Source organism: Tenrec ecaudatus, chromosome 1 (genome assembly GCF_050624435.1).
Source record: "Tenrec ecaudatus isolate mTenEca1 chromosome 1, mTenEca1.hap1, whole genome shotgun sequence".
Classification (NCBI taxonomy): Eukaryota; Metazoa; Chordata; class Mammalia; order Afrosoricida; family Tenrecidae; genus Tenrec; species Tenrec ecaudatus.
This window is the reverse complement of record NC_134530.1, coordinates 130,580,686-130,593,581: the sequence shown is the minus strand read 5'-3', so window position 1 is coordinate 130,593,581 and position 12,896 is coordinate 130,580,686. Positions and strand designations below refer to the sequence as shown.

The following is a 12,896-nucleotide window of genomic DNA, read 5'->3' as shown; positions in this document are numbered from 1 at the left end:
TAAAGTGGTGAGAGTGGAAAAGAACACTAGCTCTTCTTTTTCAGCTGATAATCAGCTACATATTCAATTGCATAATAATGTTTGCCTTCTTTCCAATGTACGAACGGTTTTTCTCCAGTTAAAATAGAGCAAGAATAGGAGGCAGGGCAGTTGTAGCTGCCAGTCTCCAGTGATTCAGGATAATAAGGAAAAAGGAATAGGCAAAAATATAATAAGGTTCTACTTTCCTCATTCCAAACCATCATTAAAAACATATATGTGTTCTACTTTTCCCATTTCAAGCTGCCATTAAAAACACCCAAATTGTCAAATTTAAAAGTTTGAACTAGTGATATTTCATCTGGCTAGCATAATGAGAGAAGAAAAGATTGTATGTAGCACTTTCAAGTGAATATTAAGTAAATCAATTAAAATCATTTGTGTTACTCTTTTCCCACAGGTTGTTCTCATGGGCCACTATAGGTAAAATTCAGGGTGCTTAGGTGCCGTCAATGTACATATCATTTAGCATTGAATTAACCTGGGTAAAATGTCTGTCGAGTCTTTTATTTGCTCAGAGAAAATTAAAAGACACTTCTTCATGTCGGAGATCATTTAACAGTAGCAGTAACAAAAATTAAGTCTCAACAATTCTTAACCCCAATGTCCTACTCTATCCAGATTAGAATTATATTTTGCAACTGAAATAGGAAGAGGTATGTGCATACCAATGTGCATTTTTATACAGCAGATGAGTGAAACATTCAGCCAGTCATCAGTATATTTTATCTGCAGGACATCAAACATCTTGATATTTGGAAACATCCAGATGTTTAATGTCATCAAGATAAATGTTTTCAAATAGCTGGATGATAGCCTGAATTTGTCACTTTTCATCTAGATATTTATGTGATATGTAGACACAAGAATAGTGTGGTTTATTTATTCATTAACTGGGTGCAGTAGGACAAAAAAATAATGTGAAAATTGCATTTCATTAACTAAAATATAATTTCTTCCTACTCTGAATAGCATCAGAAAATGGATAAAATCTTACATCATACTGGCAATGATTTGACTATGAAAAAATAACAGTTTGTACGTATAAATTTGGGTTGCACAACTGGCAATCCTAATACTGAGAAGACCATCTCTTTTCCTAAGGAAACCTAAATATATATGATGCAGTCAATTACAGAAAACAACTGCAATCTCAGATGTTATTTAGGTAGGTTTGTGCTAGGGAGGGATGTGTTTTCGTGCGTGTGTATGTGTGTGAAGAGTGAGAAATTTAATTTAGCTTATAAAATATGAAGAGAAGAAAGCTTCATGTGTATTTGTTTACCAAACACATCCCCAAATGTCTTATTCTAGAATTAGTGTTCTTCTTCCATAACTGCTGCCACATCTACATATACAGAAGTCAAGGGGAAATTGGTTCTCGTTGTCCTCTCCCCTCTGACTTGAAAGAAATGAGCCCTGGTTTGTAGTAGTTATGCTCACTAGGCTGTGATCCACTAGGTCAGTAGTTCAAGATCAGTAGCTGCTCCGTGGTAGAAAGATGGGGCTTCCTACTCCCATAAAGGGTAACAGTCTCACAGACTCACAGGGAGAGTTCTATCACGTCCTCCAGGGTTGCTATTCATTGGCATCGACTCAATGGCAGTGAGGTTTACTTTTGTTTGCTTGTTGTTTTGGAAGTAACACACCTGGAAAAATTATTCACGAATATGTTTCCTGTGGTCATGTACTCCCCCACCCCAATAACATTGCCTTTGATTCCCACTTACATAATCCTGTAGACAAGGTGGAACTGCCTCACAGGTTTTCCAAGGCTGTAATTTTTAGGAAAGCAGACTGCCACAGTTTACTTCCACAGAGTATCTACTGGGTTCCAACTGCCAACCTTTTGAATTAGAAGTCTAGGAATAAATCACTACACACCAGGTTCCCTTCCTGCTTCTCTGGTGTTCTTTCAAGTTTCCATGGACTCCTGTAAGCGGAAGCCTGGAAGTGTGGTAATGCCAACGAGCAAAGTGCCTTGACTTCTATCCAGACAATGTCAGCACTGAAGGAAAACCTTGGGGAGTGGGGTGGGAGTCGGGGTACCCGTGTTTGGCAGGAGTTGATCAAGAGGACCTGATCTCACTGGCATCTAAAACTTCAAAAGAGAAATGTAAACATCTAAAAAATTCCATGAGCTTACACTTACTGATGGCATGGTGAAAATAATTTGTCTCCTCTGGTAAAAAGATAAGTTGTTTGTGTTCTTTTCCCCACTTCACTCGCCCAAATCAAACTCATTGCCATTGAATTCAGTTTTACTCCTGACCACTCTATAGGATGGTATAGAATTATTCCTGTGGGTTTCAAGACTGGAATTCTTTAATACCTTAGAGTAAAAAAGCATCACCTTTCTTGCACACAGTGGCTGGTGGGTTTGAACTTCTGACTTTGGGACTAGCAGCCCAACATATAATCACTATGCCAGGTTATCCTAAATCATATCCCATCCATAGATCAATGGGATGCTCTAACATATTTACCTGCAGCCTTTCCTTGAAGCTGATAAACTCTATTTCCACCTGTCCCCTTCCCTCTTCCCGGGCTCACTTTGCACAGACTCTGATGAACTAGGTGCCAAATGGAGTGACATCCTTCCAGTTCTGCATTCTGCATTTTCCAATGTTAAGCTGTTTCTTCTTGAAATCCTCTTTATCTAGACCCTTTCCCTTTCAGAGCATCAGATTCTTAACTATTAAAAAGTATAAGAATACCTCTCCCCCTGCCTTTCAGGGCTGTTGTCAAATATAAAATGAAATAATGTGAAAATGCTTTAGAAACAAAACCATAATACATTGTTATTGTTTATGACACACCATTTTATTTATTTTCCCTTTAACTATTACTGATCCTTTTACTGAATATTTTGCTTCCTTGCACGTATTAGTTTTTAGTAGCTTCCAAAGGTCAAATTTTGCCAGTTTCAGTTCTTAATATAATTATTCCCTCAATGAACTAATTATGTCTCATTCATTCATTCATTCATTCATTCACTCATCCATCTTCTGCACATTTATTCTTACAAGAAATATTCAATATGCTTCTCTGTGTAAGCTAGTGGCTAGACTTACAGAAAGTACTCTTTTATTTCTGTATAAATAACTCTGAAATCTCTTTCTCCAATTCCTAGTTCTCTGAAGACTTTTTATCCCACATTTACATTCCTACATGTGACAACCATTTATGGTGTACTCCATGGATTCCAGGTGCCCAATTTTATTCTGAAGAATACAAAGATGAATGAGACATTCATGGCACTTAAAATGTACCTAGCTAAGAGTGTAACCATAACTATGAAATAAATACTTTTATTATGAATTTAAGAAATCATGAAGAGAGCTATGCCCAAGCTAAAACAACCTCAGTGGATAATCTGCCCCAACTAGAACTCACCTTATCAGATAACCCGAAGGTTAAGTAGCTTGATTGAGAACATTGCAACCAGGAAACAAAACAAAACAAAACTCATCTCTCTTCAACTTCATGTAACTGTAACTGGTGCCCCAGTTCTGTTTATCACTATATTAAAATATTTTCCTAGATTCAAATTCATAAATTAAAATGTTCTCTTTATTAAAATCATCAGTATTGCTCTGTAGTATAGGATGAAATGTTTACCATTCTAGCACATAATAACTTCAACAAATGGCTTTATAATATATTGTTGTTGGATGCCATCAAGTTGGTGGTTACTCCGATGGACCCTGAACACAAGAGACTGAAACGCTGCCTGATCTTCTGCCATCCTCACGATTGTTCACATGTTCTAGCTCATAGTTGCTGCCGCTGTATCGGTCTATCTTCCTCTTTTCCCTTCCCCTGTGTCTTACCACGATGTCCTTTTCCGGGAGTGGTCTCCCTATACTTGAGCCCTTGGTATCATATCCTCACTTTAGAGTTTATTTTCTCTTCTTTTTCTGCTTAAAACAAAAGTGCCAAATTTGAGAAAATACATGTTTTTCTGTTTGAATTAATGAGGAGAACTGTTAGTCCTTTACCATTAGCAATGATGTTCATGCTTCTTTAGGATGTCAAAACTTTTCATTGTTGTTGTTGTTCTTGTCATTATGTAGAACCATACTTTGATCATTAACAGACAGTACGTCTTACAGTACTGTGTAAATTGAATGGGACTGGAAGGCGCTCCTTCCTAATCAGGACCTCACAGCAGCCCTCCAGGATGCCCGCATCATAGCTGGATCTTGGTAGATACACATACGCGATGATTAAAAATGGAAAACACTTTAAGATATTTGTTTAATTTTGTTTGAATCAAAATTTCACCTTTTATAACTTTCACATACTTAGATAATATTTTATTATCGGTTCTGTTTTTTTCAGACTTATTAAAATAATTTTCCCTCAGCTCATTTTAAGTTGTTTCAGAAATGCACTTTGACTTTCCACAAATCATGTACAGGACAAAATATTTTAAAGTAATTTCTTTAAAAACAATAACAACAGTAAAATTGAGTTGTTTTATACTTTGTTTATAATATGAAGTGAATCACCAGTATTGTTTTAAGATTTATATGTTGAGCATCAAAATAGCAGACAGATATTGGGTCTCTACTCAAGTCTTCTCTCAGTGCAAGAACACTTTGTTCTAATAACCTAGCATTCTGTGATTCTCACTTTCATGACAAAATCGCTGAAGACAAAATGGTGCATTAGCAAATGTGGTAAAGAAAGCTGATGGTGGCCGGCTATTACAAAATATTAGCATCTGGGCTCTGAAAGGCTTGAAGTTAAAAAAGCGGCCATCTAGCAGGGAAGCAACAAAGCTCACATGGAAGACACTAGCCTGTGTGATCGCGAGATGTCAACAGGATCAGGTATCAGGCATGAGAAGACACCAAACAAGCAATCATATTGATATGAATGAAGGGGGTCAGAGTGGAGACCCAAAGCCCGTCTGTAGAGAATTGGACATCCCTTCACAGAAGGGTCACAGGAAGGGATGAGTCAGCCAGGGTGCATTATACTAACCATAAAACACACAATGTTCTTCTATTCTTTAATACTTTTTCTCACCCCATGCCCCCATTATCATGACCCAGTTCTACCATACAAATCCGGCCAGACCAGAGCATGTGCACTTGTTCAGGTAAGAGCTCTCGACACACGGAATCCAGGACAGATAAACCCCTCAGGAACAGTCATGGGAGTAGCTATACCATGAGGGTAGGGGAAGGGTAAGAGGAGAAGAGGGTGAAAGGGGAAACCAATCACAGTGATTGATATATAACGCTCCACCAGGGGGGTGCAAACCACAGAAATGTGGGTAAAGGGAGACAGTGGATGGTGTAATATATGAAAATAATAAAATTTATGAATGATCAAGTGTTCGTGAGTTTAGGAGTTTGGGAGAGGGAGGGAAAAAAGAGGAGCTGATACCAAGGGCTCAAGGAGGAAGAAAATATTTGAAAACGATGATGGCAATGTAGGTACAGTGTGCTTGATACAATTGATGTATGGATTGTTATAAGAGCTGTAAGAGGCCCCAATAGGATGGTTTATAAAATAAATAAATAAATTTACGAAGAAAAAGATCAAAGCACGGTTATGTATATTGTTTGTGTTTTTAAGTGCTTGCAGTGATTTCATTGAGATTAAAACTATGCTTTGGGTGAAAATAATTAGGATGGAGACATTAAGATGGACCGAGCACAGGGTTCTAAAACACCACTCAGCAAAGGAAACACAGCTACTGGGCTCAGAATGTTCAATAGCACACAAAACACTTTACATTTGAATGTTCTTTAATAGAAGACAAAACAATGAACCATTTTAATAGTCTGTTATTTTTGTTTACATCTTATTCTAAGTTTCCAATTACAACACATCTTTTTGCAAAAGTCGGTAGCTCTTAGATATTCCGCAGCGTGTCCTTTGAGTGGTTTTTACTTTTGAGTGGCCCGCAGCAAGAACGATTCCTCTTCCTCCTGACCACAAATCAAAGAGGGAAGATAAACAACTGTGTGTGAATTGTTGAGTGGGAAACTAATCTGCTCTGTAGGCATTCACTTCATCAAAAGTAAATATTTCAAATAAATAAGGAAAGGAGAAGGGAAATCATGTAATAAAAGTTGAACAATTGTCATACGTGGCCAAATTTTCACTTTGGTGTGTTTTTAGAAAGAGAAGTAGATGCCGCACACTTTCAAAGAAAAGATTAAATAATGCTTCATTTCACTGCTACATAGATAATTTGGATTGATGGCCAAAATCTCATAGGCAGCAGCTTTGTAATGATTACTACAACCAGGAATGGATGGGATAGATTTGAGAATTTAAGTAACAAATTCAAAGTAGCATTTGAATATGCTACAATAGAATAAAATTCATTGGAGTTTATGTTTCTTTTGTTCCCACATGCTACTGGTGGAGAACATCTATTCTAGTGTCCTAATTTTGCAGATTAATCTGTCTGGGCAATAATGTCTGATATCTTGCAAATCCAGACACTGCGCTAGGTTCTAGGAATAAAGTGGTGAAAAGCATAAATAAGTTTTGCTGCAAGGAATGCTCAATTAACCAAAAAAGACTCAAAAGTATAATAGATAATTCTGGGAAATAATATCCTATCACAGATAATCTTATTCTTCAAGACAGGTATTGAAATGTTCTTTTTGACAATGAATGCAATTTGAATTTGTCATTCTCATCACAGACACAAAGAGCAGGTTGATACAATTATTTTGCACTTATTCACGAACTACTGAGGCTAGTGATGAAGAAATTAAATAATTCTACAAAAATCTTCACTATGAGATTTACCCAATCAGCGGTCAAAATGTATTGCTAATTCTTAAGAATACTGTGTAAGTTGGAAACCAAGAGCAAGGAATAGTAGTTAGAAAACATGACCTTGGTGACAGAATCGACACCAGAGGAGCCATAATAGAATTCTCTCACACTACTCCTTCCTTGTAAATATATTTTTTTCAACAAGTGAAATGGTGATTATACAGATTGATTTAACCAGAGTGAATACACAGGAATTAAATTGACTAGATCTCTGGCCCCAGGGGCCAACTGTGCAAAAGAACATCAATTGCTCTGTGGAAACTCAGGATGAGGTGCAAGAACACTAAAACACGTGTGCAATAGCATACATGCCAACTTGAGTATGTCCCACATGAATTTAGAGAATATTTTTTGACTTTGAAAATTTTCCTTTTTAATCATATAGCCAATCCAACAACCTAAAAAAAATCAATCCATACAAACAAGCAGAAATTTAAGTCCTTTCAGAATGTGCCTTCAGTCTTAAGGATACATGTACATATTCCTTTAAGGAATCCTTTTTGTTCATTTTAATATACAAATTATTATTTTAATGGGTCCTAGGCATGAAACACCTCTGGCCACGATCTAGGCATCAAGTTAGGATGAACGAAGGGCTGCCAGTCTGCTCTGCCTCTGACTCATATAAGAGCACCACCACCAATCAGGTGTCTTTTGCCCATAGCCAGGGGCATAGAGAATATCTTAAGAACAGATTTAACTCATTGAACACTAATGATAGAAGACTTGATAAAATCTGGGATGACATCAGGAACATCACCCATGAGGAAAGCAAAGATCATTTAAAAGACATTAAAAAGACATGTGATCTATGAGATGTCAATAGGATCATGTATTAGGCATCAGAAGACCCAAAACAATCACATGGATGTGAGCGAGGGGTGGTGGTGTGGAGACCCAAAGCCCATCTGTAGACTATAGGACATCCCTTCACAGAAGGGAGACAAGGAAGGAATGAGTCAGCCAGGGTGCACTATAGCACCCACGAAACACACAACATTCCTCTAATACTTTAATGCTTCTTCCCCCTCTTCTCCCTAATATCATGACACAGTTCTACCTTACAAATCTGGCTAGACCAGGAGCATGTACACTGGTACAGATAAAAGCTCTCAATTTACAGAATCTAAGACAGATACAACCCTCAGGAACAATAATGCAAATAGCAATACCATAAGGGTAGGGGGAAGGTCAAGGGAGAAAGGGGGAACCGATCGCAATGGTAGACATAACCCAACCCCCTCCCCCAGGGTGATGAACAACAGAAAATGGGTGAAGGGAGACAGTGGACAATGTATGATATGAAAATAATATCAATTTCTAAATTATGAGGGGTTCATGAGAGTAAGAGGGAGGGGAGGGGAGGGAGGAAAAAATGAGAAGCTGATACCAGAGGCTCAAGTAGAAAGAAAGTATTTTGGAAAGAAAGATGGTAACATATGTACAAATGTGCTTGACACATGGATGGATGCATTGCTAAAGGAGCTATAAGAACCCCCAATAAAATGATGCTTTAAAGGTGAAACAATAGCCTTGTATCAGTGATTATCAACAAACATGTACTCCCCCTGTGCTTCACATCCGGGAAACCCCACAGAAAGCAATGAGAAACTGATCGCACTAAAGTGGTAAGGAGAAGATCATATTAGCTTAAACACAACAATACAAATACTGTGTGAGATGGAGAAGACCCCCATCAATATCAAAAAGTGAGGGAAGGAATTTCTGTCAAGGGACCACTAAGAGATACTTGCACATAGAACAAATTCCGGTCGTGTCTATAGGGAGGTCGCCTGGCCATGTATCGAGTATGATCCAGCATAATTAAGATTACAATGGTCTCATGTTTTGAAGAGGTAAATAGTATAGAGAAACACCATACGGACTATACTAATTACTGTTTCTCATATGGAAATGTAAAATATATGGAAGAAATATTTCCCTCCACAGTGGCAGTTTTGTTGAAAAAGGTGGTTTAGTATGAAGGCAGCCAAATTCATGGGTGAGCCACAAGATTAATGTGTTCAGCTGCTAAGTGAAAGACTGCCAATTTAAGTCCACCTTGGTGGTTTAATTCTGAAAAATGTTAGCCATTGCAAACACTACAGTGCTCACTGCTATCAGGTTGATTCTGATTCATAGAGATCTTATGTGACAGATGGAATTGCCCCTATGCTTTTCTGATCCTATAGCTTTTTCTTTTATCATTTTATTGGGAGCTCTTACAGATATTATAGCAATCCATAATTCAATTAGATCAAGCGTAATTGTACAATTGCTGCTATTACCATTTATAAAGTATTTTTTCCCGAACTCTTTTACATCAGCTCAGACTATATCTTTACAAGAATAGAAAGCCTTGTCTTTCTACCGTGGAGCACCCGGAGGTTTCAAACTGCTTAACTTGTGGTTAGCAGCCCAGTGCATAACCCACTCCACCACGGCACCTAACTGTTCCACATCACGTGCTGTAGGAATAGTATGTGGTAGTATCTAATTCCTATGACTCCACAGGGCAGAGGAAGTACATTAGCCCGTACCAACTCAGGCTTGTCAACCCTCTTTTCCAATTCTGCTCCCAGCCATCCCTCACACAGCACTCTATTCTGACCATGCTATTAATTGACCAGACTCACTAGGGAATTTATTAAAGAAGTTACATTACAATTCAAGGTTAGAAATACTTAGGATACTGTTCTTCTAGTCAGCTATGCCACTTCACAGATGTGCCCAGTGGCGTTTCTCTCTCTGGTCTTTGACTACTGAACCCACAACCCAGTAACCCCTGCCCTTCCCAGGGGAATGTGACAAAGCACTTGTAACACTGCTGATAAATGTCCCCATCCACTCTGCCAAAACCTTTAGCTAAAGGCACTTAGCATTAGCTATACATATCAACAAACCTAATGTTTAAAAGTAAGTGCCTATAGGCAACCCTCTCCTGCCTGAAGGCACTCAGCTGTCTTCTTCTGTGGGCCAGGAAGTCTGCTGCTCTCTTTAACATATACGATTATGCCAGGGGACTTCGAAAAGTTTGGGGACAAAGCCAATACCTTATATTTCTGTTTTCCACAAGCTTTTGGAAACTCCAACATGTCCCATTTGTCTTGGACATTCATAATCATTCCACTGATGATTATGTAAACAGGAAAATATCTTCTATTACTGCTAATTTTCAGATGGTAAATATCTCGATGGAGGTAGGGTGTCAACGACAGTTTTATTACATGATGCAGCATGGCCTTCACAGCTCTTACAAATGCGTGTGATTTCTTATTTTACCCCTTTGATTTATAGGTCATGAATCATACAATAGTGATATTTTTGTATTCGTTGGCTAATTTTTGTATTACGAATGAACCATTTGTAGACTGCCCTGTGCATTACCTTACTTTTACTTACATTGAGTACAAAGCCTTTGCAGGACTCCAATATTAATAATGTACACATTTTCTTTAGGGAATTAAACTTATTAGTTTAATGTTGGGGGTTGAGTGATAGTTTCTTCTTCAATCATAAAATATACTGTGCAAAGGAGATGAAGTGTTAAGTCTAACGCAAGTTCTGGCAGTTCTGTACAGCAGCCCTGCACAATCATGGAATCCTGCACCGTTTTTCGTGGGACTTATTTGAAAGGAGGAGAGGCGCTGGGGAGGGGAGGCCGAACTGATAGCAGTCTTGAAAGTGATTGGTCATCAACAGCACATCACTTACAACCACCTGAGACATCTATTTGAAGCACAACATGATATTTCTGTAATTATTTTACTTGCCTCTAATAACAGCACAGGAATCGGGTTGTTTCCCCAGTGAATCGCTCTGTTCAGAGCCTTTCCTTATCTTTATTTTCCAGGTTTCACTGTGGTTGATATCGTATGCATCCTTATAGGGGGACAGAGGGTAGATTAGTAGCTTCCCATCAAATCCAAGATCACATACAAGAAGGAGAGCGGTGCCGTGTGAGATGTTTTGTGGAGAAGGAAAAAGGAGCAAGGTGAAAAAATTGCATAACTATTTCGGAGAACTTAGAACCTAAAATGTGGTCAATGTTATTCAATATCTGATGAGTGTGTGAGACACCCTGGACGTATGGATCCTGGTCTCTTCTGTTTGTCTTTTAAATACTAGTTAAGCGGTAGCATAAGACAAATTTCTTTTGGAACCTAATACTCTTGTGAAATGGTAAACTACATTAGGCTGCTAGCAGAAAATATGTAAAACAAAGATGTGAAATTAGAAACTATTGCTTGAGATCATACACTAATACCCTTAGTGAGGGGCATTTGTTCTGTAAATTGAGATTAGTATTAAGTACCTTGCATTTGTGTTCTTGACTCAAGGCGCCCCATAAAAAGGATAGCAGACCTATTTCTGATCGTTTTCTGGTTAAATGAGACACTGACCCACATGAATGTCAAGTAGATTCTGTATAACACATAGAATCATATTGAATAATGCTTACTGTCTATACCCCAAATGTGGAAGCAGCCCAAATCAAATAAAATGGGCGTGCGAACTTTATTAGATTTTTCAGAGTCTGGCATTGCTTCAGTGGAAACTTTAATACCTACTTTTAAATAAATTCAGAGACCCTCCCAAGTTTTGAATGAAATATTGCTGACTAGTGCCAGCCTTTCTTCCCCATGACATTCATAATCATAATAATTTGATGAGGTTTGGTTTCTTAAGTGTTTTATGAGACTAATTTTATTCCTATGAACATTTTTATACACATAAATGAAAAATGTCAAGTATAATATACAGCATGGTCATTAAATGTCTAGATATTTCCCAAACCCTCTGCAAAGAGTGCTGTTGACCATTTGGTTGACCTGCCGCGGCCTACACTTGTCCTCGATACGCTGGCCAGCACTGCTGCCAGATGAACTTGCAGAATCCCCAGATTTCAAAATAAAAAATGGTGGATTTAAAAACAAATGTCTCAATTTAACTTTAAAATCTTTCAAACATGTCCTTCTTCATCCTCATGAGATCTTACCCCCTAATCTTTTGTTCTTTATGCATTGAATATACGTAATTCTGCATTTCGTTCTCCAGGGCATACAAAACTGAACACATCATCTCAAACTATAGATGTCTGCAGTGTACTCTCAAAGCCCAAGCACTGCTGTTGGGTTGGTTCCGGTTCATAGCAACCTCAGATAGGGTTAGTGAGACTGTGAAACTTTACAAATGCAGACAACCTCGCCTTTTCCCAAGGAGTGGCTGGTGGATTCAACTGCTGACCTTACGATTAGTAGCCCAAGTAAACAGCTGTGTCTCCAGAGCTGTTGCTAAGTGCTATTTAGTTGGTGTCGACTTACAGCAACCCGATGTACAATAGCATGAAACACTGCCTAGTTCTATGCCATCCTCAAAACCCTTGTTGCACTAGCCCATTGTTGCGGCCCCTATGTCCGTCCATTGCTTTGCAGAGTTTGTGAGGCAGGGGGAAGGGAACATTTAATTTAGTAGTGTGTGGTTGAGCACACCGCATCATCTCCTTCCCATCCCCATCATCCCCAGAAAAGCCGATGCACCACGCAGACTTCAGCTGTCTACCAACTTTCTTTAAGATGCTTGCCAGGAACCCTTAGATTCTGTTTCTCTGGGATGTAAATTTCTCCAAGGATGCTGCTGCTGTGACGTGCTGTCCAGTCAGTCCCCACTCCCGACTTCCTGTGGAAACAGAACAAAACACCGACAAGTCCTGCCCCCTATCACCACCCTTCCTATGTGTCAGCCCAATGTTGCAGCCACTGTATCCATAAATCTGGCGTTTTGTCCTTTGTCGCTGAACATCTATTTCACCAAGCATGGTGGCATTCTCCAGGGCCTGGGTTCTCCTGATAAATGCCCAAAGTATGTGGGAGAGTATTGACACTCTTGCCTCGAAGGAGTAGTCTGGCACTTCTTCTAAAACAGATGTATTCGTTCTTCTGGAAGACTCAAGTACGTTTGTTATTCTTTGCCATCCCAATAATTCAAATATACCAATTATCCTGTGGTCTTCCTCATTTATTGTACAACTTTCACGTGAGCCT

The 12,896-nt window shown here is 38.6% G+C and overlaps 1 protein-coding gene and 1 non-coding gene across 2 annotated transcripts in view; one reads left to right on the top strand and one right to left on the bottom strand.

Moving 5' to 3' along the window:
* The window catches only part of DPYD (dihydropyrimidine dehydrogenase), a 1,117,227-nt gene that overhangs the window by 489,281 nt on the left and 615,050 nt on the right, over positions 1 to 12,896 (top strand). The gene's annotated exons all lie outside the window — the stretch shown is intronic.
* LOC142437879 (small nucleolar RNA SNORA48) lies at positions 7,383 to 7,525 on the bottom strand. The gene has a single exon (XR_012782384.1). It is a non-coding gene; the product is annotated as a small nucleolar RNA SNORA48 (small nucleolar RNA).